Source organism: Lolium rigidum, chromosome 4 (assembly GCF_022539505.1).
Source record: "Lolium rigidum isolate FL_2022 chromosome 4, APGP_CSIRO_Lrig_0.1, whole genome shotgun sequence".
Lineage (NCBI taxonomy): Eukaryota > Viridiplantae > Streptophyta > Magnoliopsida > Poales > Poaceae > Lolium > Lolium rigidum.
Genome location: NC_061511.1, coordinates 124,145,665 through 124,173,396, shown reverse-complemented (window position 1 = coordinate 124,173,396; position 27,732 = coordinate 124,145,665). Strand labels below are relative to the sequence as shown.

Here is a 27,732-nt window from a genome sequence, read left to right as displayed (position 1 = left end):
CTCAATGAAACGCTTCTCGTCCAAGGGCTTCGTGAAGATGTCCGCCAATTGCTCCTTGGTGCCAATGAAGGATAGAACAATATCTCCGCGTGCAATATGGTCCCGGATGAAGTGGTTCCTTATCTCAATATGCTTCGTCTTGCCTTGAAGAACCGGATTGTAGGCGATCTTGATTGCGCTGTTATTGTCACACAAAAGAGGCACCTTGCTATACTCGAGTCCATAATCCCGCAAGGTTTGCCTCATCCACAAGATTTGAGCACAACTACTTGCCGCGGAAACATACTCGGCTTCCGCGGTGGAGACGGAGACACAATTTTGCTTCTTCGAGGACCAACACACCAAGGATCTTCCAAGAAAGTGACAAGCTCCGGATGTAGACTTCCTATCAACCTTGTCGCCCGCCCAATCGGAGTCGGTGAAGCCAACCAAAGCAAAGTCCGTGTCCCTTGGGTACCATAGTCCGAAGTGTGGGGTATCAACTAAATATCGAAAGATTCTTTTGACCGCCACAATGTGGCTTTCCTTCGGGCTTGCTTGAAACCGTGCACACATACCAACGCTTAACATTATATCCGGGCGAGAGGCACAAAGGTAAAGAAGCGAACCTATAATCAAACGGTAGAGCTTGGGATCCACCGCCTTGCCGGTCTCGTCAAAGAGAGAGTTGAAACTTGAGATGCATTGGAGTTCCAATGCCCTTGGCGTCCTTCATATCGAAGCGCTTGAGCATGTCTTGGAGATACTTTGCTTGATTGATGAAGGTGCCTTGTCGCATTTGCTTGATCTCAAACCCAAGGAAGTACTTGAGTTCACCCATCATTGACATTTCAAACCTATTAGTCATCAACTTAGCAAACTCATCATTAAACTTTGTGTTAGTCGAGCCAAATATGATGTCATCTACATAGAGTTGGCATACGAAAAGCTCCCCATTGACTTTCTTAGTAAAAAGAGTGGGATCGATTTTCCCCACTTTGAAACCACGATCTTCAAGCAACTCCTTTAGATGCTCATACCAAGCTCTAGGAGCTTGTTTGAGTACATATAGGGCCTTTTTGAGCTTGAAGACATGGTCCGGGAAATGGGGGTCCTCGAATCCCGGGGGTTGCTTCACATACACCTCCTCGTGTAAAGGACCATTAAGAAAAGCACTCTTAACATCCATTTGTTGCAACTTGAAGCCATGATGAGAGGCAAAGGCCAAAAGGATACGGATGGACTCAAGCCTTGCAACGGGTGCAAAGGTTTCACCAAAGTCCACGCCTTCAACTTGAGAATAGCCTTGTGCCACCAATCTTGCTTTGTTGCGGATGACGATGCCATGTTCATCTTGCTTGTTCTTGAAGACTCATTTGGTGCCGATAACATTGCGGCAATGATCGGGTCGCTTCATGAGAGTCCACACATCATTCCTCTTGAAGTTGTTGAGTTCCTCTTGCATTGCAATCACCCAATCGGGATCTTCAAGGGCATCATTAACCTTGAGAGGTTCCACCATAGAGACAAAGGCGTGGTGCTCACAAAAGTTTGCTAGTTGCCTCTGGGTGGTTACTTTGCTCTTTAGATCACCAATGACATTACGCAAGGAATGGGACTTGAGGCGCAAGTGTCTTGTAGTAGGATCTTCACGGCGAGTATCGGCTATAGGAGTAGATTCTTGTGGGTCCTCTTGGCTTTCATCACGGTTTAGGTCTTCGCCTTGACCTTCATTGTGGTTGAAGTGGGCATCATCATCATCATCATCATGAGAGCCGGATGACTTGGGGGTACTAGGAATGGGATTATCAATAAAGATCATCCCCGAGCCATTCAGAGAAGAACTTGAAGCTTGGCTTTGGTCACTTGATGTTGGTTGTTGTGGTAGATGAGCTTGCGGTAGATGTTGTTCTTGAGCTTGATGAGTTGAGCTTGTACTTGATTGTTGTTGTAGTTGTTGTGGTTGAACTTGAGGTTGTTGTAGAGGTTGGCTTGCACTTGTAAGATCAACGGAAGAAGCTTGGCCTTGTGGTGTAGATGGCTCCACTAGGGTGGAACTTGGTCCTTCCCCGGTACACATAGAAGGTAGCTCTTGAGGTCGGCGAATGCCAACACCCATCCTTCCTATGGCATCCGGGGAATTGCATCTCCTTTCTCACAAGAAGCACTTCGCTCCTCCAAAGATCTATCATCTTCATCGAATGTCACATCACAAGATTCTACAACCCGCCCGTTTGACTTGTTGAAGACTCTATAGGCGTGAGAATCTGTAGCGTAGCCAACGAAAATTCCTTCTTGAGCTCTTGAATCAAACTTGGATAGACGTGTGTCCTTGACAAGCACATAGCATTTGCATCCGAAGACCTTGAAATATGACACATTGGGCTTGTTGCCGGTGAGAATCTCATATGGTGTCTTCTCTAGACCTTTGAGACGATTAGTAGCATGGCATGCGGCAGAGATAGCTTCCACCCAAAAATTGTAGTTAGACTTGTACTCCATCATCATGGTTCGAGCGGCTTCGATCAAGGTTCGATTCTTCCTTTCGGCGACCCTATTTTGTTGGGGAGTATATGGCGTGGAGTATTGGTGTTGGATTCCTTCTTCGCCGAGGAAGTCATTGATGTCTACGCACGCTTCTATTCATGTAGACAGTGTTGGGCCTCCAAGAGCAGAGGTTTATAGAACAGCAGCAAGTTTCCCTTAAGTGAATCACCCAAGGTTTATCGAACTCGGGGAGGTAGAGGTCAAAGATATCCCTCTCAAGCAACCCTGCAATTAAGATACAAGAAGTCTCTTGTGTCCCCAACACACCTAATACACTTGTCAGATGTATAGGTGCACTAGTTCGGCGAAGAGATAGTGAAATACAAGTAATATGGATGAATATAAGTAGTAATTGCAATCTAAAATAAAAATGGCAGCAAGCGAACATGTAGCAGAACTTGTTGGAAACGGTGTTTCAATGCTTAGAAACAAGGTCTAGGGATCATACTTTCACTAGTGGACTCTCTCAACAATGATCACATAATTGAATAAATAAATGCTACTCTTAAACACTCTCTTGTTGGATAACAAACACCATTCATTGTGTAGGGCTATAAAGCACACCTCAAGCCGGAGTAAACAAGCTCCACAACTTCATAAAGTAATCACACACGATGCACACACTGTCACCGTCACACCGTGGAGAGTGAATCTGGAGTTCACATTAAAGTAACCTCTAGAGTGCATAATAGACCGTTGCAATTTAGACCGAGTACTAACATAGCATACACACTGTCACCAATAGCTATGAAAGGGGGAATAGATCACATCAATACTATCATAGTAATAGTTAACTTCATAATCCACAAGAGATTATGTGGTGACCCTGCATACCACTGCATGTTGTAGTATGCCAGTCGTTGATATAACATTCACGAAGTACCAATCCGCAAATATTACATCCCTTAGAGTAGTACAACAGAACATAGCAGGTCCATAACTCATTCATTTATTATTACAAGCAACATGTACATATCATCTCGGAGCTCCTCTCGGGTCCTAAGAGGATTACTCCTGGGTTCAAGGCGAACCCAACTTAACTTACAATATAAGAATCTTACTAGGTTATACATTTATTCTTGTCGAGCAGCTAAATACTAAAAGTTCGTACTGCTCGAATACTATTACTACTTGGTAGGTCTAAACTTGCTCTCCTCTGGAACCCTCCCCGGTTCCGTAGACTATAAGGTAGTCTACACCTTCAACACGGGTCCTGGTTCTTCATAGCCAGATGACTTCGGCTCCTTCAAGGTCGTCGTTGTCCTCCTCCGGTCGATTCGGACAATCTAAGCGGGGGATTTAAGAGTGGTATGAGTACGAGCGTACTCAACAAGTTCATTATAGAAAAGAGGTGTTTAATGCACTAGCTACGATATCAGACCAGAAAGTCTAATACCAATGCAGGTTTTGATAATCATTTCTTCAATAGGTTGCTTTTATTCAGAAGAACTATGTCCGTCAGCCTTCACCGGTTTACTAGAACTACATGGAGTTCCTTTCCGGCAGCGTTCGCAGTTCCATAACCCGGAACGAGGAGTGACGAGTCACGATTCGTTACACTCTGCGGAGGTGTGTTGCTTTACCCATAAGAGATCTTAACCTTGGTGCCAACCGAGCAGCTTTCCCGTCCACACTTCCTTCGGTGTGAGGCCCGGTATAAGGTCATAGCCAATTATATTCCTCCGCTACCTCGCACACCCACCCTTTGTTGCATACCCCGACCCTGGGTCCTCGCCGGTCCTCTTATACCAATTAAGGATGGACCCCGACCACGACGATAGTCTGGGACTCGTTAACCAAACTCCTTCGCCGGTAGCTGCAACCCATCATAGACCACTTACCGTGGGGAATTAGAATGGGATCCCCACCCCACCGCTTTCCCAACCTGGGTCAAGTGTCTACGGTAAGCGCATCCGTTGATGTACGAGAGGTGGAAATACAATTGACTATTCCGTCCCACTCTAGATCTTATGGTTAACACTAGTTTTACGGCACAAGAATCACTGGACGACATTTGTTGTTTAATCCTAGATGGATATAAACCCTTGCAATGGAACCTCCACCATATCAACACAATCCATGGTTCCATTGCCAACCACATAGTCATATTCATAGTTATGAAAGTAGTGGTTTTGCTTTTGATGCAATAGTGATAATTATAGTACTTTGCAAGTAATTTGGTAAAAATACTCAAATGACATGTGAAAGTGATGAACTTGCCTGAACACTGCAAAGTGTTGCAGTTGGATGGTGTGGACTGACCCTTGTCCTCTGTTGCTGAAAAATAGCATCATTGTCCGATAAGGGCAATGGTTAAAGAAGCAATTATGCATGATTCAGCTTTTAGGGTTGTTTCCCCCCTTCCGGTGTTTTTTTATCATTTCATGTGAGAGGTTAATACTAAGAATTATTTAGGAACACTTTGTTTAGGGTAAAATACAACCTTGAAATGTTGTCAAGGTGTTTTTAAAAATCCAAAAGCATTTATGGACTTATTTTCATTATTGAAAATATAAGGTGTGATTTAAATGATTATTTTAATCATTAAATTTGGACTTAATCTTGTTTGTCTTCAAAAATTCCATTTCATATTTTATTATGATAGAGAATTTTATCCTGAGTAGTTTTCATATTTTTAATTATTTTTTTAGAGCTATTTATCATTTTCTATGTATTTCCAAGTTTTAGGATTTAATGGAATTGTGAAATGTCTAATATGCCCCTGGGCCCACCTGTCAGGGTGGCCCAGCGGTTTAACCCTAACCCGAGCCGCACGTTGGGCTCGGTCGGACGCACCCGTCCCCTTCCCCTTCTCTCTCGCGAACCCTAGCCCCTCGAGCTCTGGCGATTCCCACGTCGCCGCCGCCTTCGCCGATTTACTCCGGCCAACTCCGGCCATCGCCGGCGGTGAGATGTGGCGCATATGAACCGCCGTTCGACGACGCTTCAGATCCACCGCGTCGATCTGTGTTTCGCTGCCTTCTCATCTTGCCCCCATCGCCTCTGCTCGCCTGCCGTGGTGTTCCACGGCGATTTCGTCGCCGCCGACGCTCCTGGCGCCGTGGCGCGGCCGTGTGCCTCGCCGTGGTTGCGCTGGCGTTACGGCGAGGTGGTGTCTGGCTTGGCTTGGCCTGGCACCGCCGTTCGCTCGGCGTGTGCCGCCGTGCCGCCATGGCCGATCTCCTCCCGCTTCACCTGTAAGTTCACTTCTCCTCCCTCCTCCTCTGCTACCTGTTCTACTCTCTTCTCTCTTCCTCCTCTTCGTCTAGCTCGGCCACTGGCCTGCTTCTCCATGTGGAGATGCTGGCCGTGCCGATGTGCTACTGCTACGCCTCTGTGGCCTTGCGCCACGCTAGCCCTGGTGCTGTGCTAGCTGCTGTGCCGTGCTAGGCTAGGCATGCTGCTGCGCTACTCGCCGTCGTGCTTGTCTTTGCTATGCGTATGCTTCGTTCGTCGTGTTGCTCGCCATGGATCCTAACTGCTGTGTCTGTGTCCTGTTCTTTCTCCATTACTTGCTGTTGCATCTCATGAGCTCTTTCTCATGAGCATGCTTGTGGTGCTATGCTATATTTCATTATTACTCGCTCGTCGTTATCTTGCTCCTGCCTCTCCTGTGTGTGCGATTACTTGCCTCCGGCTTCGATGACTGTGTGTCCTCCTTGCAATTTGCAAGAGCCAGTGCTCCTGATGTGCTATTATTTGTGCTCTAATTCATGGACATGCTCAATTGAGCATTGTTGTTGACTTGGCAGCTCCATCCCTTGATGGAATGCTTCTGCATACAATTATACTGCCTTTATTCACTTATCTGTGATTCAATTGTTCATGTTATATGGTTGATTTAATTATCTGGCCCATGTATTGTAACATCCCAAAATTTTCCTAATTTTGGAATGTTAAAATTATTAAATTAATTTGATTGAATTGTTTGACTTTGATTGAAATTATGACTGAAAATAAATTTTGAAGACTTGTTTGAATTTTATTTTTCAACATTGCTTTAAAATATATTTTTATAGGAGTGGATTAACATGACTATCCAAACTGTTTTCATTTTTGTTTCAACCACTTGGTTTCTTTAGTTTGAACTAAAATAATTACCCAACCATACTTTACATTATGAAGAGCGGGAATAAAATGACTTTCCCAATTATCGTGGATTATTATTCTAATGTCTTGATTGGCTTTTAAGTCTTTTATATTTAAATTCGTGGATTCTTATAAATGTTTCTATCGCCTATTTTAAGAGAGATGATAAAATGACTTCATCATGATTAATGTTGGATTTTTCATTATATTTTAAATCTCATTTAAAAATGATTTATTTTATATTTCGTGTATGTTTGAATTGATTGAGTAATGGATTAAATTAAAACCTCGAAATTATAATCAGAAATAATGCATAAATAGCCATATAGGCCAAAATGCATAAATTTTATTTTTGTATACATTGGATAGGAAATATGTTCATAACTATGTTAAATTAATATTTTTGAATTATGAAAATTTAACAATTTCATTTAAGCCAATTTAAAGTTAGAAACATTTGTATAAGAGGAAAAGATACAAATAAAAGAAGACTTTCCTGTACGTGAAAAACCAGGCTACGTCCCCTCTGTGAGCACGGCCATACAGGTCGAACGGGCCATCGCTGGCCCAACCGACGGTGCCCAGCCCATTTTCTTTCTCCCTGTGGTCGTCTTCCTCCTCTCGATACAAACCTGCAGGAACACGAGTCGTTTCTACTGAGAAAATCCGCAAGAAAATCGCTACAAATCCGTTCGAATCCGTGACCCCTACGCCACGAAAACTCTCCCGTATATACTCCCGGATCGACCCCTCTCCGTTTTTCCAAAATCGCAAACCGTAGACCACCCGAGAGCTCGTTCCGATCTCGCCGGAGTTCGTCGCTGCGAACTTGAAGTCGAGGTTCCAGGACCTTCCTGCCTCCCCTTTTCTCTCCAAGCTTCCTAAATCGTCGATCGCATCCTTCTCACCTCTTTCCCTCACGCAGGATCATGGAAACGACCAGACAACGACACCGGAGTTTCGCCGGACTTCATCGTTCCCAGCCGGAGTTAGGCGCCGTTCGGAAGTAGGAGAGCAGCTGACGAGGACGGAGAAGGAGATCTCTCGTCAAGCCACACCTCGCCGTCACCTTCGTCAAGCCGGGAGACCACCACACCATCTCCATCCACGCCCGGCCGCCGCGTCCGTTCTCATCCACCACCGGTAACGCTCCCAGCATCGTGTGTAGCATATGTATCAATACACTGGTATCAGCCTATCATGTATTGCCACGTGGGCTGTTCAGTTTCACTACGCGCTAATTAGATCGATACCAATGCTTGCTAGCTCACGGCAAAACTTTGAAAAATCATAACTTTAAATTTAGATCCTTGTTTTAGTCAATTTCTTTTACATTAGTTTCGTGGTTAAATTCTCTATCTGCTGGTGTAAAATTTTCTAATTATATAATTTTCAAATCTGTCATTCTTTTTTTTTGCGCATGTGATTGATCGGATCATGATCGGATCAGTTCGAAAACTGCTAGCTCATGTTACATGTTAGACTTCAAAAATTCGTAACTTTAAATCTGAACCTTATTTTTAGATGTTGGTTCTTGCGATGAATTCGTAATTAAATTCTCTACCCGCTGATACTAATTTTGCAAATTATAGAATTTTTAGATTTATCAGTTAAAAATTTGATTTAGTATATTAGCACGTTACTCTGTCGTTCACGTGTCCGGAGACACTGAAGCCGAGCCAAGCTGAAGTCTAGCGAAACCGAAGCCGGAGAGCGCCACGGCCGTCAAATCAAGATCCGATGCTCCAGGATGCTTCACGTCGTGCTTAAAACATTACGATCTGAATACTTTGAAAAATCGTAACTAAATAACCGTAACTCCGTTTTTATCGATTCTTTTTGCGTTAGTTTTGTAATTTTAATATCTACACCTTGATGTTGGAATTTTGAAAATATAAATAATTAATCCGCCAGCATATAATATTAAAGTGCTTAAACCTTATTTGGAGTTATATAAATTCTATCAAATTAATTACTTTTGAAAATTAATCCTTTTGAACATATATAATATTTAGAACAAACATAATTACTGTAACACGAAATAAATATGTTATTTAATATATTGTTGCATTTTCCTTTGTTTTACATGATTATGTGTTTTATTTGGCTCTTTATTTGTAATGGTTGTTTATTGCGTGTAATTTTTCTATGCGTTAGATTTATTCGGAGTGCGGGAAAATTCACAAGAAGAAATCATCACCATGAAATTTTACTAAGGCAAGTTACACCTTTGTTCAAATTTTTGTCCCAAGTTTTCTATGCATGTCTTTTTCCTTCAAATGAATAGTATGCATGTGTAGGATGTTTTGGTAGATTTTACTTGGTAAAATATTTTTGCAAGTTGCGTGCTATTTTGTAGATTGCCATGAGTAGAAATATTACTTAGAAATATTTCCACTTGATATTATGGCCATAGGAATCCCTAAATTTTTCTAAGTGCTATGCTTGTGCTATATAAATATCGAAAAGGGGTTCGAAACAAGAAAATTTTCTAAGTACTTGAGCTCTGTTTATGAGCGCAACTTTTCTCCCAAAAGTCTTCTTCAAAATAAAACTAAGTTTTCTTCGGGCGGAATGGTTTTGACGGGACAACGAGTGTGGAGATTGGTGGAGGACTGCCGCCCAGGATCAAAGAAGTCTGCCATGTTCCAGATGTCAGAAGCTTCCAGTGCAACCACAATACAATATGGGCTCTGTCTTGGCCAAGTACTTAGTGGGAAACCTCGCCTGGGTACCGCCATTGGGAGGAATTTTGGGCACGGGCGGATCCGGAAGGTAGAGGGGCTGCTAAGGAAAAGCTTCGTCGTGACCTCGTCCCGGCCTTAATGAAGATGAAGAATTTTGGCAAAAAGGCTTGGTTGTGAATTGTGGGTAAAGAGCGCAACCTCTCGAGAGTGTTAACTCGATCGATCAGCCGTGTCCACGGTAAAAGGACAATTTGAGCATCTGAAGGATGGAGCCTCTGAATGATTTCCTCTCTCTTTTCAAAGAAGTTTTCAAAACCCTATGGCGTGTGTAATATCGTTCATAGGTGGGTTTTTGGGCCTTGGTGCGTAATATCCAAGTGCTCGGGACTTGGTGTGTAATATCCAAGTGTTTGGGACTTGGTGTGTCATATCCAAGTGTTAGGTTGATTTGGACACTTGGTGTGTAATATCCATGTGTTCCACTCGGCCAATATTATTTATCAATGTTTTGCAAAGTAGGATAAAAGATTTTCTCTCTTTAACTTTGTAAAAATTGGCTTTACGCAAATAAACATCAAGCCTCCTCTTGTCCGCCTTACATGTAGATGTAGTCAATTTTTCTCTTCTCGGTGTAATTTGCCATACATTCAAAGTATTGACCACTCTCGTGGCTGCAACCTTTCATGTTGCAGGTTATTCGACGACTTGTGAGAATGCGTAGGTCGCGAGTCTACACTCAACCAGCCTGTGGCATTGATGGGACTCCAAGATGTTATTTCTTTTGTCGCTGTATTGAGCTAGCCTTTGGCTATGCAAGTTGTAATTATTTGTACTCTGGATTATTCGAATCGTGTAAGAAAGACTTGTGTTTTACATGATAATTCATCGACTGTGAGTGCTAGCTAATGATCCAGGGACTAGCATGTTTAATCACAGGGACTTTGGATCCTACCAGATCCGGGGTCGTTACAGATGGTATCAGAGCACATGTTGACTGTAGGACGTGACCTTAGCCATGGAAAACCTTAGGACTAATAATTTTAAGTAATTTATGAAATACTCTAGTACTACTTATCTTCTATCTTGAGAGTATGAACATTTTCTAATCTCTTCTCTTTTCAAAATTAATAGTTGATCCATACCCACTTCAAGAGACTTCTCAAGATGATATCTTACACCTAGTCAGATCTACAATGTTCTCGCCCATGATGCTTCGAAGATAATGTACTGAATACTCTGAAGATCATGAAGTACTATGAAGATTTTAAAGACTATGAAGACACTTCTAAAGACTATGCAACCTATGAGATTTCAAGTTCCCCATTAGGAACCAAGCCTAGATAGACTACGCTACAACGTTAGTTGCGATGACTTGTGAGTTGTCATTCTTATTGTTTTGTTTGCAACAACAACAAAAATCAAAATAAATATGTTTGTAGGGGGTACCAATATCTCTTATTTCTGTAGTCTATTCTCCCATATCTTAAACCCCGAAACAATGGATTCATGATGTGGATATGTCTTGAAGACCAGAAGAACATTTAAACGTGGAGAAGGACTACAAAACAACGAATACGGAGAAAATGATCTTCTACCTTAAGTAAAACCTGGAGAAGGGCACTCAACATGGTGTACTAAGAAGCAAGCCATTGAAGGCCAACAGGAAGCAATCATCACATCGTGGTGGTACCAAGACAACCTCACATGTTCATCCATATGTGTCAGACAAGACAACGACATTAAGACATCCTAAAGAGAATAGCTTTGAAGAAGTCAAGAAGATAGAGCTACCAACATAAGACGAGGGTACAAGGTGAAACCATATAATTTTTGCAACACCAAGGAAAACTTCTTTTAAGGGTGGTAGCACCCTAGTTTCTCTCCAAACCCTTTCTTTCTTTCTAGCCTTCTCGAATCTCGAGGACGAGATTCCTTTTAAGGGTGGTAGTCTGTAACATCCCAAAATTTTCCTAATTTTGGAATGTTAAAATTATTAAATTAATTTGATTGAATTGTTTGACTTTGATTGAAATTATGACTGAAAATAAATTTTGAAGACTTGTTTGAATTTTATTTTTCAACATTGCTTTAAAATATATTTTTATAGGAGTGGATTAACATGACTATCCAAACTGTTTTCATTTTTGTTTCAACCACTTGGTTTCTTTAGTTTGAACTAAAATAATTACCCAACCATACTTTACATTATGAAGAGCGGGAATAAAATGACTTTCCCAATTATCGTGGATTATTATTCTAATGTCTTGATTGGCTTTTAAGTCTTTTATATTTAAATTCGTGGATTCTTATAAATGTTTCTATCGCCTATTTTAAGAGAGATGATAAAATGACTTCATCATGATTAATGTTGGATTTTTCATTATATTTTAAATCTCATTTAAAAATGATTTATTTTATATTTCGTGTATGTTTGAATTGATTGAGTAATGGATTAAATTAAAACCTCGAAATTATAATCAGAAATAATGCATAAATAGCCATATAGGCCAAAATGCATAAATTTTATTTTTGTATACATTGGATAGGAAATATGTTCATAACTATGTTAAATTAATATTTTTGAATTATGAAAATTTAACAATTTCATTTAAGCCAATTTAAAGTTAGAAACATTTGTATAAGAGGAAAAGATACAAATAAAAGAAGACTTTCCTGTACGTGAAAAACCAGGCTACGTCCCCTCTGTGAGCACGGCCATACAGGTCGAACGGGCCATCGCTGGCCCAACCGACGGTGCCCAGCCCATTTTCTTTCTCCCTGTGGTCGTCTTCCTCCTCTCGATACAAACCTGCAGGAACACGAGTCGTTTCTACTGAGAAAATCCGCAAGAAAATCGCTACAAATCCGTTCGAATCCGTGACCCCTACGCCACGAAAACTCTCCCGTATATACTCCCGGATCGACCCCTCTCCGTTTTTCCAAAATCGCAAACCGTAGACCACCCGAGAGCTCGTTCCGATCTCGCCGGAGTTCGTCGCTGCGAACTTGAAGTCGAGGTTCCAGGACCTTCCTGCCTCCCCTTTTCTCTCCAAGCTTCCTAAATCGTCGATCGCATCCTTCTCACCTCTTTCCCTCACGCAGGATCATGGAAACGACCAGACAACGACACCGGAGTTTCGCCGGACTTCATCGTTCCCAGCCGGAGTTAGGCGCCGTTCGGAAGTAGGAGAGCAGCTGACGAGGACGGAGAAGGAGATCTCTCGTCAAGCCACACCTCGCCGTCACCTTCGTCAAGCCGGGAGACCACCACACCATCTCCATCCACGCCCGGCCGCCGCGTCCGTTCTCATCCACCACCGGTAACGCTCCCAGCATCGTGTGTAGCATATGTATCAATACACTGGTATCAGCCTATCATGTATTGCCACGTGGGCTGTTCAGTTTCACTACGCGCTAATTAGATCGACTAGATTTAGATGTGCGCCTTGGCGCACGACCCCGTGGAGCTCATGCCACATAAAATTAAGTGCTAACATGATAATACCATTCTTAGGAGCTTACCAAATAGGTGAGCAGTCTCATAGATAGATACTTATAGGTAGAACCATTGCGAAGTCAAAAGTTGTAGCAAAAAAGCAAACATATAAAATAGATGCAAAAGTATTTGGATCTCAGTGGCAGTGTGCAACCAAAATATAGTAAAAAGCTTAAGATCCATGCCTTAGATTTTTACTATTATAGTTGGCTCTGTCAGCTTTCGAGGCGCACCTGGGCGCGTGGCCCCTATATTTCACATTGACGAACAATAACACTTTCTATCGAGCTAAGAGAATAACAAGGCAGAAACCAATACAGATTCATTATTTAAGTAGCAAACTTATATATAACCAGCTATTTATTTTGGTTATACAGAAGTGACTTTTGTTTCACAAAAATGGCTTTTGTTGTCCTCGCTTTCTCCTTGATCTTTGCTCCATATGATCCACTGCAAATCAAATTTTGAAACTGATATTTATCTTGCCTGCAAAGTGATATTAGTAGATTATACAAAAACTTTCCATTTCCTGTCAAGTTATATTTGTAGATTATAAAAGGTTCTCCTTCCCTGTCAAGTGATATTTGTAGATTATACAAAAGCTTTTAAATTTGCCTAACCATCAATACAGGGGAAATGTTGATATCCCGTAATAACTTATAAGCTTCTAAACAGAAAGATTCAGACAACGTCCCATAATAGCTAGCTACTCGAAGCACAATGATTGATAATTCAGGAAATTGTAAGCCATATGAAAGTCCCTATTATTATTTGGAAAATATGCAGATAAACAATGAAATTGAAGTTCAAAAGAAAGCAAGCAAATTTACTTGTGGCAGTGATTAAACTTCCAGCAATAACTCTACAGGATGGGCACAGTAAAATAGCCCCTGATTTGTGTCTTCTTGCCAGCACTGCAAAACTTCAGAGCGCAAACTTCTTTAGTAATCACAGGCCTCGTCCAAAAATAGCCCCTAGAAGTTTCTGCACAAAAAAAAACGCTGACCCAATATGCAAACTATAATGACAGAAAATATGAATACAAAGGGACAATAACAATAAAGAACTCAAGAGAAAAATGAAAAAAAAATGTAAACCTGCGCCAATGTGCTCTGCGCTGCTGCGTGGCATCTCCGGCGGCAATAAGAGAAGAGGCAGAGGAGACCAGCAAGTTGCTGACCTGGGGCCGAAGCCGCACTCCATACGACAGCCAGCAGGTGTCACACTCATTTCTATTCAATGAATGGCAAATATAGTATTGAAAAACACTGGGTAGAACAAACAAAATCAAATATACACACGGATTTAGCTACTAACATCTTTATTCTCCTAAATGAAAGTTATGCTTGTAGCTGTAGTTCTAAACAAAAATGTCAACAGCTAAACTGAATTCCAACATATGACCATCTGAACAAAACGGAAAGTTCACCTGGATACTTGTGACACTTGTTGACTGCCACAAATACAAAAGTAGCACGGTACTGATAAATACTAATAATATGTAAAATATCGTCCAAACTTCTACGCCTTCAGCTGTAGAAGGCAATATTCATCAGGTGATTGCCCATCATTTCTTTGAGGCGCTTCACCTTAGTGCAATATAGAAGGTAACACCTCCTTCCAAAAAAACATGTCACAATATGAATGTATCTAGACGCAAGATACATTCGTATCTAGACAAAGTTGCGACAAGTTTTTAAAAACTAAGGGATTAATATTCATTATTAGATGACACATGACAGAAGTTTCTTCTAAGCTTTACCAGAAAAAAACACAGAAAATGTGGAATTTCAAAATAAAATGCTAACAAAAATCTATGAAGGCCTCAACAGAAGAAGCGAGCTCGCCTTCCGGCTCAGCTTGCTACTGCACTGTAGAAGGCAATATTCATCAGATAACTGAAATTCATTGTAAGCTATACAACAAACACGCAGAAAATCAGATAATCTGAAATGAAATACTAACAAAATATATCAGGACGTCAACTGAAGAAGCGAGTGTTCCATCCAGCATATATATAGAAAAGTATCCTACAATCTTGACATAAACTACTAAATACCAAAGAATGGCCTATGATCGATCAGCAAGGGAAATTCATAATTTTCCCAAATAATTCTTTTCCCCCACACTGAAACAGACATTGGCAGGTATAGTGCAAACTTAGAAACATTGCAATTTGAGAAAGGAGACAAGGAATGAAGACTAAAACTGCAAATACACAATAAGGAGGCAAGAAGGAAAGTTTCTGGAGAACACGTAAAACTCAATATTACTATGACAGACAAAAAAAGTAACTCTTATTCAGTACCTTCATTCCAGTACGTGAGAACTATTTCTATCTATTAATTCCATACAGTTTTGCACTCCATTAAGCTCTAACACCCATCGTTAAGGACCCAGATCCAATCAACAAAATAATTAGATAAAACAAACGACGTGACAAAAAAGGGACTTTACCACAATGCTTCCTTAAAATATGTCGCTTTTGCCCTGCTGGCATGGTCGGACAGCTCATCATTGTGACTGGAATCTGCACACATTAGAGAACAACAAATTCATAGCAAAAATTACCTATACATTATATCTTAACTGATGAGGGAATGTGGATTATAATAAAAACACCCTAAAGCTTTCTATGCGTATAATGCCTTGAGGCGGCCTATAATGTTAGCATATATATATATATATATATATATATATATATATATATATATATATATATATATATATATATATATATGTATGTATGTATATATATATATATGCTAAGAAACAATATATATATACATAAGAAACAATTAACTCGAATAAGGCCTTGAGGCCACCTATATGAATTATCCACCATCATTTCATCACCATGCGAAGATACATGGCGATATTTACACAATAGATCTCACTATAATGGTATAGATATGCACATCTGAACAGAAATCTTTGTATACACATCAAGAAATATAAATACCCTTTTAGTTTTACTTTCCAAATGTCAAATTCAAAGGCCTACCAGCAACTGCAATCTTAGTTTTTCGAGGTCACTATGAGGTGAACTTGTCTCCATTTGTGCTTCTGCCACAATGTTTGTAGGAATGACTAATGAGCACATCAATGAGATATTGTAAAATCAAGTAAATAATAAGGGAAACCAAAGTTAAGATAACATTTGTTCGTAACTGAATTATCTCAAAGGTCTCCTTGTTTATCTTGCACACAACTTTAGTAAGACTTAATCCGCAATTTCGTGAAATAGTTCAAATGTGGTTCAGCTTCATCTTTCGGCTATTTGTCAGATTAAATGTATCAATGAATACAAATAAGTAATCAACTTATTCTTGTGGGCTTCACCAACAACCAAAAAGACATGCAAAGAAGATGGATGCTCAAGTTTGACAAACCTTGGTCAACATCACAGGCTGCAGAAACAATGGATCGGTGAGTCATTCAGCAAAAGTGATGGAGCTCCACACCATTCGAGATTACCCCAACAACCTCCTTGTGAGATGCGGAACCAGGAAGCTCGTCCTCGATGTGCATTCGAAACAATAAAGATGAGCCAAATAAAATTAAATGTGGAAACAGGATACATGATTCTCCCATCAGATCTGATACCCAACAATCCAATATACTGAACAGGAAGGCACATGGAGGTAATGACTATCTATAATAAGATCAAATGGCTAACGAAAATATATGCTTACTGTTTTATCATGGAATAACCCTATTGATTCTCCCATCAGATCATGGAATAACCCTATTGATTCTCCCATCAGATCTGATACCCAACAATCAAAGATGCTTACTGTTTTATCAGGTCTGCCAAAGAAGCACCAAAGCATACATCTCGGCTACCATACATGGATTGCATGCTTCACTATTCTGTCATGCTCTCATATTTTGACAAGGAGTTCCAAGCAGCATTCAGAAGTATGAAAGGAAGCAGGCTGACCAATATAAATCACAGCTTGAAATGAATCACATTTTTAGATAGATAGCTTTAAACTAAAATTAAAAAAGAACCCTTACACAAGAATAATCGTATGCTCAAGAATCTCTCTATTTAATTTCTAAAACTCAATCTCAGTACATATTTATGACTGCTAACACATCATAACCGAACGAAAGTAATATGCAGTGAAGTTCTAGCATTACTACATACCTAAAAGGGAGGATGAAACCTTGCACTTCTTTTCTTTGTACAACATAAATAACCATGGCACTTCATTTCTATGTAAGGATCAATAATTAGAACGCTGAACCTCACTTGCCAAAGCCACATACCTACTTCATTATTGAAGTTATAAATTTGCATAGTTGTGATCAATAAGCTTTTGATATGTTCTAGCTCTGCCAATAGTAATTCATAAAAAAGAAATCAAATAGAAGAGCCGATAAATAGGAGCAAAAGAACCCAACAGTCTTTATATCAAACCAAATACCCAAATAGAGAAATACACTACATATGGGTGCCGAAAGTAGGGATTTTTACATATATGTACAAATACATAGTTTTAAGATAACAGGTATCAAACATAGTGAAGGGTCTCATCTGGGTTGACAATAGGGTTATTCCATTATTTAAATATAATCTAAGGCGAACCATCAAACACCAATGATCACCAAAATCACTACCCAGATTGAAACATTAGAAGCCCATCAGTTAGGTCGTAGTCCTCAGTTCCTCACTCCTCACAGTCCCAATGGATTTGAGTCATTTTCATTTAACCCATTTTACCCAGGAAATGCTTAGTGTCAGTGAATTCAGATTCGGTCTCTAGTACGCACGGTTCTATTTTATATGTGTCCGGTGAATCTCGGACATGCCTGTTTACGGCCAACGGTTTTATTTTTCCTTCTCATTTGCAAGTTCTAAACGATAAAGGCAATTCCTGGGAGTACATAAGACCAACACATCCTTTTGCAAACTGACACCGAAAGAACATTATTCTATTGTTCCATGGTTCGTTGTTGAACATTTGGAATTGGAAGTTTCTTTCTTTGCACAACATTCCTATGGTATTTAGACAATCTCTCAAAAACAACCAATGGAAAATCTGATGTTTTGTCAGGAGCGCCAAATCCAGTTAATATTCAATATCATTATTTCCCATAAGAATCTTATATACATTGGCTGTAAAGAATCCAAGTGAGGATCGTGAGGACTGAGGATCAGACAAGAAAGTGCACTGGGGCCGTATTTGTAATTCTTACAAGTGAGAGAATGCACTCAGAGCATCAAACAAAGAAACATGGAACAGCTCACTGTGATTTTCAGTATCAAACGCTGATGTGCACTGAACTGGTAGGTATTGTCAATAGCAAAAGAGAACATATGAGCATCTGATTGCAGAGAGGATAAACATGCGAACTGAGATAGGTAATTGGTTATAGATCAAGCCCTGACGAAAGAACGGACATATATCAAGCAGGTACGACTCTAAGAAATGAGAACACTATTAACTATGAACATATATTAACGGTTCATAATTCTGTTTTATATCCAGGAAAATCAGTAGACAATGTTTGCATGCCTAAGTTTTATATATGCAACTAATCACCTTTTTGGATTAGAAAGCAGCAGCAACCAGATGATTAACTCTATGAACCAGAGTGTAACGAAGTTAATATTAACTCCTTGAATAAACTGGAGGCACCTATCTTGCTTGAATCTCATTGATTTCAGGCAGGTCTTCGTTGATGTACCAATGGCATGGTGAACTGCCACCCAGCGGCCAGTACCCTACGACCTGTGATCATAAAGCACGAAGATGTATGAGAAAGGGGTCCATTAAAAGATGTTCGAGTACAAATCGTAGAGGTAAAAGATAACATCGGTCTGATAAATCATCCGGAAACTGGAACTACCACAAAAATGCGAGTATAGCATCATAACTACTTAAGAAGGGGAAAAATGACAATGCACCGCCTGAGTAAATGGAATTTTAAAGAAACAAATGAGAATCCATGAGGTAGTTATCAATTAGAATCTTGAGTAGAAGTGGAGGCTCACTTTTGGATCATTCACACGGAACATCTGTAAGAACAGTAATGAATCAAAAAAATTGCCTGAATGGCAGGAGCACTGCAATTCCATCAAAGAAGAAAAGAATATATGCAGACCACAACCTTGATATCTACAGCAACCAGAAAGCTCCTAGCAATAAGATGGTTCGAAAATTAGTTGACCATAACACCTTCAACGGATTAAGGACACTGCACAGATATAAATGCATATTTGCTGAACAAATACACAGTAACAAAGGATTACATATGAGGCAACACAATATCAGCAGGCTAATAAAGAATGATTCAAATTCATTGGGATAAGAGCCTAAGAAATGACCATAATATATTACAAAATGAAGAAGCCTTTCATAGCTTTCAGCCCTAATGTTCAACTACAAACGTTCACCATGTCAACTGATGTTCCATGTATATGGATCTTGAAATTAGAAAATGGATTCTCATTTTTATAAAAAAAATTTAAAGAATATATGTGGACTGATTACCAATGCTACTAATCCGATAAATAAAGTCACAGCTTTAGCTCAAAACACATGATGAACTATATAAAGTGCTGTGTGCAAATTATAGGAATAAATTATGTGTGATAAGTGACCATAGTGTATGAGAATAGCAAAGAATATCCACAACCACCTATATGAAATAAGTACCTTTCTTATATACCATAACAGGCTGATCCGAGATTCACTGGTTGCCTTTGCGTTCTCGAAAAGTTCCAGTCATAGTGTCCTGAATAGAATCTGCTAGTTAACCACTTGAACTGAACCAAATGATTCTGAACTAACTAAGATCTATCCATGCTTCAGGAAGCCCTACTTTGCAAGTAACAACTCCAATTTGACTTGAGTCAACCCAAAAGAACAGAAAATCCAAATCAAATCGTTCCAAAATACAGACATACATCTAGGAAGGGATTACAACCCTTCTATCTGATAGCATTGATTTGTAGGATTGAGGAAGACATCAACAAAATATTTAGACAACTGAGAAAGGCCAAACATCCCAGACCAAGAAACCACTTTTGCAAATTCGCTTAGCTCGGTTCCCACAACAGAAACTCACCACAAGAAACAAATGGCATCGCGAAAAGTAAAATAAAACAAAATTCTTTCGAGTCAACTATTGGACTGAATTTTGTTATTTGACTGTAATTGGGCTGCATTTTTGTGTAAACTTTCGCACAAAAAAAAGCAACAAAAACTTTTCACAATGAAGCCAAATCATTGCAATAAGCTTTCGATATGTTCTAGCTCTGCCAATAGTAATTCATACGAAAGAAATCAAATAGCAGAGCTATTCTCCTACGGATTGCAGATTTAAGTGAAGTGCATTGATGTCAAATAATCAATTGAAGGTCTGTACTCAATAGCGAAGACAAACATAACGTAAGATATCTATGGCACCTCCGAATAAAATCATTATTTCTCGTAATATGTGGAGTATCACAGGGAGCAGGGGAGAATGGGGGCACACTTACAACAAATCATACAATCACCACCAATGCTGGTCGTTGCCACTACCGGCATCAGAATCTCCAGCTATCCAAACTCAAGCATTCGAGGTGACATCTCAACATCTGTAAATCAGCAATTAGGAAAAGCATATCTCAAGTCTCGCTTACAACAAAATCTGTAGTTTTTCATTGATGATTACTTACCACACCAAACAATTAAACATCGCTTGGGCGCTTGCCCCCGGCACAGCTACGGCACACTCCCTGTAGCCGCCGCTCGAGCATGGTGGCGATGGAAGCCGAACCCCTCCGTCGTTCCACATCTGACTCGCATGTTCCCCCACGTCAAGCTCTGCCTCCTCTAACCATGGCACCTTGCAGACCTTCCCCTCTTCCCGGCAGCCCCCATGTGCTCCTCTCTGCGCCTGAAGGCCTCCCGACGAGTGGAGGCCATGATCCTTGACAGGGCCGTGGCCGGTTCTTCTCCAGTACCGGAGGATGAGGGAGGGGCGGCGAGAAGAGGATACCACGAGCAAGGCGAGGAGGAGCCCGGGAGGTGGCGAGGCGGCATCGGAGCCCGCGCAGAGGAGGAAGCTGGGTGGCGGCGGCGCCGAGGCAGAGGAGGAGGATGGGGTGGAGGAGGCGGCCATTGGGGGAGCTGGGAGACCCGGGGATTTGGGATGCCCCTCCGGGGTGGGGATTGGGTGGAGATTTGTGAGCCACGAAATCCCCAAACTACCCCGCTGGGAGAAGATATTTTTCACAGGATGAAGCGATGCGAGACCGACACAAAAATCAACCCAGCGACTGACGAGCTAACCCAGCCGAACGTAGGACCCTTGCGCAGTCACAGTCGGGTAAAATACCGTCATTCCATGGCTTTGTCTAGCAAGGGAAAGTCGCCCACGGGACCAACCAGCTTGCTGCTGGCTTGGAGTGAATGGACGAGATTCCCTATTTGACACCTACCGGCAAGATCCGATGGATGAGAATCGATAATCGCTGTGAAGCCCCCTATGGGGGGCATCATTTATACCTTTAGATACCAATGCTTGCTAGCTCACGGCAAAACTTTGAAAAATCATAACTTTAAATTTAGATCCTTGTTTTAGTTAATTTCTTTTACATTAGTTTCGTGGTTAAATTCTCTATCTGCTGGTGTAAAATTTTCTAATTATATAATTTTCAAATCTGTCATTCTTTTTTTTCGCGCATGTGATTGATCGGATCATGATCGGATCAGTTCGAAAACTGCTAGCTCATGTTACATGTTAGACTTCAAAAATTCGTAACTTTAAATCTGAACCTTATTTTTAGATGTTGGTTCTTGCGATGAATTCGTAATTAAATTCTCTACCCGCTGATACTAATTTTGCAAATTATAGAATTTTTAGATTTATCAGTTAAAAATTTGATTTAGTATATTAGCACGTTACTCTGTCGTTCACGTGTCCGGAGACACTGAAGCCGAGCCAAGCTGAAGTCTAGCGAAACCGAAGCCGGAGAGCGCCACGGCCGTCAAATCAAGATCCGATGCTCCAGGATGCTTCACGTCGTGCTTAAAACATTACGATCTGAATACTTTGAAAAATCGTAACTAAATAACCGTAACTCCGTTTTTATCGACTAGTCATTAACCCGTGCACCCTGCACAGGCTAGCCTCAAGAATACGTCGATATTAAAGGAAATTAATAAAAATTATCATGTTCATATTAATTTTAAAAAGTGGAACGCCTGTTTTATCAGGTATCAGCCTCTTAATCTCAGATGTATGGGAATTTCTGAAATTTTCTTAACGCGGAATGGAAATAGAGCATATGCTCATTATCGTTTGAATGTATTTCTGTGTTTGGTAATGTAAATGTTAGCATAACGTTTATATTCGTATGAAATGCAACTTATGTGCAGATAAATCATTGAAGTATACTAAACATTATTATTGGCTCTAGTGTTACAAAATCCTATTGCATTGAGTAAATCGTAGGACACAAAATACACTAATAAATTGGAAGATGATCAATCTAGTGAGATATAATACGGAAAGAAATTAAAGGAGGGAATCGTGAGTATTAGGATGACAATATAAAATTTCTGAACTTATAAGATGTTAAGTGTGTCTTTAAAAATATTGGACAAAGTACATAAAATATAGGAGGAATAATGAGTGCATTTTATATGAATCAACATGCTGTGTGAGGGACTTCTCATAGTAGGCATGGTCAAGTCTTGTGTACCTTACATTACGTATCAAGTGCATTTTATATGAATCAGTATTATACGCGAGGCACATGTCACAGAAGCCATGGTCAAGTCTTTTGTCTCATTCTTAAAGAAAAATCATACACCGTACTCTACAAAACAACATGAGTGCATTGCAAAAAGTGAAATACTGAAGATGCAAAAGCCTGATAGTTTGAACTTCATAAATAGATGATTATTTATTTGGTTATAATAGGTTTTGCGGATTGAAAATTTAATCCCACAACTACACATATATATCACACATCACACTGGGCTTCAGATAAATCATAAAACATGAGCACAAAATAAAGCAGAAAAAGTTTATTCGAATAACTTTTGCCCATGCAGCAAATTTATATGGTCCTTCAATTCTTTATTTACAGCTATGGTTGAGTAATCGATTTTAGCATCTTTTGATGTAATTGATCCTTTTGCGAATATTTATTTAAATCAAGCTTGTCTCTCTTTCCAAATTGAACATAGTGGAACACAGAGATCACCTGCCAAGAAAAGAGCTGTTAGTAAAGCCTACAAAACAATACTATGCATCAATAATACTTCTGGCAATATGTTAGCATAGCATCCTTCTGAATTTAGAGTGCACTCCGATGATACAAATACACTTAAAGCTGCAGAAAACAATGCAGGTGAAACATCAGTGATCATGGGAGAAGCAGAATTACAATCAGTCTGATTTTCAGGCCTAGGCTTCTAAGAATTTACATCTGACTATCAGAACTCGTGTGCTGTTGCCCAACACCATGTGATGCCACCGTTGACCACACCATGCGTAGCCGGCAGCTAGCCATCCTGATCTCCTTGCTGTAATAGTGCTACTCAACTTCTTGTGTTATCATTGTGTTATGCCTTGTAACACATAAATGTTAAACTCATGAATGTAAGAAAATATTGTGCTTAAATGGGGAGGAATACTTACATATGTAAATGATTATTTTTATCACATTTCATAATGCCGCCGGGGCAGTGGAACATAATTCTTCAAGTTGTTGGCAAACAACAAAGTCTGTGTGCATGTATTTTACAGATCATATATGTGGACCAGAGAACTTACTATTTGTGTAATAGATAGTGATATCTAAAAACTATAATAACTTAAATGTGATTACTGAACAACAACTGCCGTTAGCAATGAGGCAGAGCATCTACGACGACCATATATAACATTGCTTGATTCGGAAATTTACCTAAGATATACTAAAGTTGTATTCAGTTTTTCGGATTAATATAGAACTTCGGCACACTTGCACACTGCAGCGTTGAATCTAAACTAATGCTCAACAATAACTACAGGCTCAAAAAAGGGAGTATCAGACTTACAATCCATTGCGATACTTAATCGTGCGTGCCGGCCGGCTGTTCCTTCCTGCAAGCATGCAAACAATGGAGTCACCCAATGTTAGGAATCTGCATACGCATCTACATGTCTAATGGAGTACATTCAATCCTTCCTAGCGTACAATCTCTAGATTTAATGTACAAAGAACACTTGTGTGTACCCTGCCCGGCCGTTAGCTGCATGCTTACCACCGCGATGGAGCCATCAGCCATGCATACGCTGTGCTGGTCCGTCGGCCGATGCTTGCCGCAAGCTAGTGCAACACCATCGAACCACCAAGCCTCTGCTGAAAGGCAACCTCCATAGATTGTAGTCAACCTCGGACAAAGGATGAGGATTTGGTTTCTCTAGTGGAAGGCATCCAGACTTCCTGAGACATGAGGTAAGAGGCGACGATTATATGCGTTTTCTTCTTTTGTTTCTGATTTTAACATGGAAAGAGAAGAGTCCATCTCACGTGGTTGGAAGTCTGGAAGAGATATCATCTAGCCGCTTAAATCTGCATGCCCATACAACGGCGAGAGTTCAGCTGATTTTTTTTTTTTTTTTTTTGCAGCTAGAGAAAACTCAATCTGTTCAATTCTGTAAGTCAGAAAAATTAGCATCTAAACTAAGACTCAAGATCGTATAGGTCTCCCTGTTACTTGAGTCCCACGGCTAATCCTATCTATCGGTAACATCTAACAACCTAACTAATTTAGTACTAATATTAATATTATTTAAATTCAAGAGTTCAGGTCATAAACGTTTCATTGTTTTTTTTCCATTGTCTGGCACGTACAGCTTGACGTGACATTTATTTTTTGGAGATGAACTTGATATGACGTGACTTGAATTAACGTGGAAGCTTGTTTGGTGCAACATTAAACAATCTAACGTGTCAACGTGACTTTATGCGGTACATTATAAATCATGACTTTCTTGATTAATCCTAACCATAAAATTTAGATCTAACTGTCTGAATTATTCTAATGATGTGGATTAACGTGGAGGCTTTTACGGTGCCTCCAATTAGTAAATATAAGATTCTTTTTGCGTTAGTTTTGTAATTTTAATATCTACACCTTGATGTTGGAATTTTGAAAATATAAATAATTAATCCGCCAGCATATAATATTAAAGTGCTTAAACCTTATTTGGAGTTATATAAATTCTATCAAATTAATTACTTTTGAAAATTAATCCTTTTGAACATATATAATATTTAGAACAAACATAATTACTGTAACACGAAATAAATATGTTATTTAATATATTGTTGCATTTTCCTTTGTTTTACATGATTATGTGTTTTATTTGGCTCTTTATTTGTAATGGTTGTTTATTGCGTGTAATTTTTCTATGCGTTAGATTTATTCGGAGTGCGGGAAAATTCACAAGAAGAAATCATCACCATGAAATTTTACTAAGGCAAGTTACACCTTTGTTCAAATTTTTGTCCCAAGTTTTCTATGCATGTCTTTTTCCTTCAAATGAATAGTATGCATGTGTAGGATGTTTTGGTAGATTTTACTTGGTAAAATATTTTTGCAAGTTGCGTGCTATTTTGTAGATTGCCATGAGTAGAAATATTACTTAGAAATATTTCCACTTGATATTATGGCCATAGGAATCCCTAAATTTTTCTAAGTGCTATGCTTGTGCTATATAAATATCGAAAAGGGGTTCGAAACAAGAAAATTTTCTAAGTACTTGAGCTCTGTTTATGAGCGCAACTTTTCTCCCAAAAGTCTTCTTCAAAATAAAACTAAGTTTTCTTCTGGGCGGAATGGTTTTGACGGGACAACGAGTGTGGAGATTGGTGGAGGACTGCCGCCCGAGATCAAAGAAGTCTGCCATGTTCCGGATGTCGAAGCTTCCAAGTGCAACCACAATACAATATGGGCTCTGTCTTGGCCAAGTACTTAGTGGGAAACCTCGCCTGGGTACCGCCATTGGGAGGAATTTTGGGCACGGGCGGATCCGGAAGGTAGAGGGGCTGCTAAGGAAAAGCTTCGTCGTGACCTCGTCCTGGCCTTAATGAAGATGAATAATTTTGGCAAAAAGGCTTGGTTGTGAATTGTGGGTAAAGAGCGCAACCTCTCGAGAGTGTTAACCTGATCGATCAGCCGTGTCCACGGTAAAAGGACAATTTGAGCATCTGAAGGATGGAGCCTCTGAATGATTTCCTCTCTCTTTTCAAAGAAGTTTTCAAAACCCTATGGCGTGTGTAATATCGTTCATAGGTGGGTTTTTGGGCCTTGGTGCGTAATATCCAAGTGCTCGGGACTTGGTGTGTAATATCCAAGTGTTTGGGACTTGGTGTGTCATATCCAAGTGTTAGGTTGATTTGGACACTTGGTGTGTAATATCCATGTGTTCCACTCGGCCAATATTATTTATCAATGTTTTGCAAAGTAGGATAAAAGATTTTCTCTCTTTAACTTTGTAAAAATTGGCTTTACGCAAATAAACATCAAGCCTCCTCTTGTCTGCCTTGCATGTAGATGTAGTCAATTTTTCTCTTCTCGGTGTAATTTGCCATACATTCAAAGTATTGACCACTCTCGTGGCTGCAACCTTTCATGTTGCAGGTTATTCGACGACTTGTGAGAATGCGTAGGTCGCGAGTCTACACTCAACCAGCCTGTGGCATTGATGGGACTCCAAGATGTTATTTCTTTTGTCGCTGTATTGAGCTAGCCTTTGGCTATGCAAGTTGTAATTATTTGTACTCTGGATTATTCGAATCGTGTAAGAAAGACTTGTGTTTTACATGATAATTCATCGACTGTGAGTGCTAGCTAATGATCCAGGGACTAGCATGTTTAATCACAGGGACTTTGGATCCTACCAGATCCGGGGTCGTTACATGTATTGATACTAGGATTGATTCTAGCATGCTGTAACATGCTCTAGCAAGCTTCTGATGATCATATGATCATCAGTTGCTTGTAAAAACCGCTCTTTGGTGTCTGTGCCTCACTGCTGCTTACTTTGTGCTGTGTGTGTATCACACAGGCTTGGTCTGGTGTGTGATGGTGCTTGCTCAAGCATCTGTTGATGCTTGCAGTGATCCATTGGATTATCAGCAAGGTTCTGTTGCATCAATTACTTGTGTAATTAATTTATCTGTGTTGTCTTGCTTTGTTGAATGGATAAATGATGTGAACTGCTTGCAGTTGTGATCATCCTATTAACTGTGGTAGGGCTAGATGGATGCCAACACTTGGTTGTGTACCCTAGCCCTCCTTTTGAACCCATCTCGGGTGATGATAAGCTGTGCAAGGCTTGGTGATTTGGGTTGTTTCGGTGGTTGAGGTGACCTTGACGAGCAATTCATTGCTCGTTAGGTAGCTCCCACCCTTGTTGGCTTGCTTGTGGCTTAGTGAAAGCATCTCTGGGCAATTCCTGGTTGGATTTCCAGTGATCTTTGCTGTTGACAACAAAAATAGGCACAAGTTGCCTATCTGTCTAATGGTGTAATTAGCTGTAGGTGCTAGGTGAGTTGGGCTAGGCTAGCTGTGAATCATTCCTTGCTGGATTCTTTGGTTTGCCTCAGTGATAATACACTGGGCTTGGCCATTTATTCCCTAGGATGATTTTATTCTGGCTTGTTCCCCTTTTTGCCAGCATCAAATGGTTTTAGCACCAAATGATGATGCACACAGGGTAATCATACCCTCTGGCTTGTGTATGTGTTATGCACATGCTTATTTATGAGCAAAACAGATGTTTTCCCATGATTTCTTACCTCACCGCAGATCCTAGATTAAGTTGTTGGTGTAGAGGATTGCTTCTGGTGGTTTGGTTTGCTTGCCCTGCTCCTCCTTGCCAGCTTGTGGTGCTTGAGTAATTTCTGTGGCTGTTTGAGTAGGTTGAACA

General features: G+C 40.2%; 1 long non-coding RNA gene across 1 annotated transcript; it reads left to right on the top strand.

Moving 5' to 3' along the window:
• Window positions 1-12,200: 12,200 nt before the first annotated feature.
• On the top strand, window positions 12,201-23,497 carry LOC124705652. Its single transcript, XR_007004125.1, has 3 exons — window positions 12,201-12,319; window positions 12,405-12,622; window positions 23,159-23,497. It is a non-coding gene; the product is annotated as an uncharacterized LOC124705652 (long non-coding RNA).
• The last annotated feature ends 4,235 nt before the right edge of the window (window positions 23,498-27,732 follow it).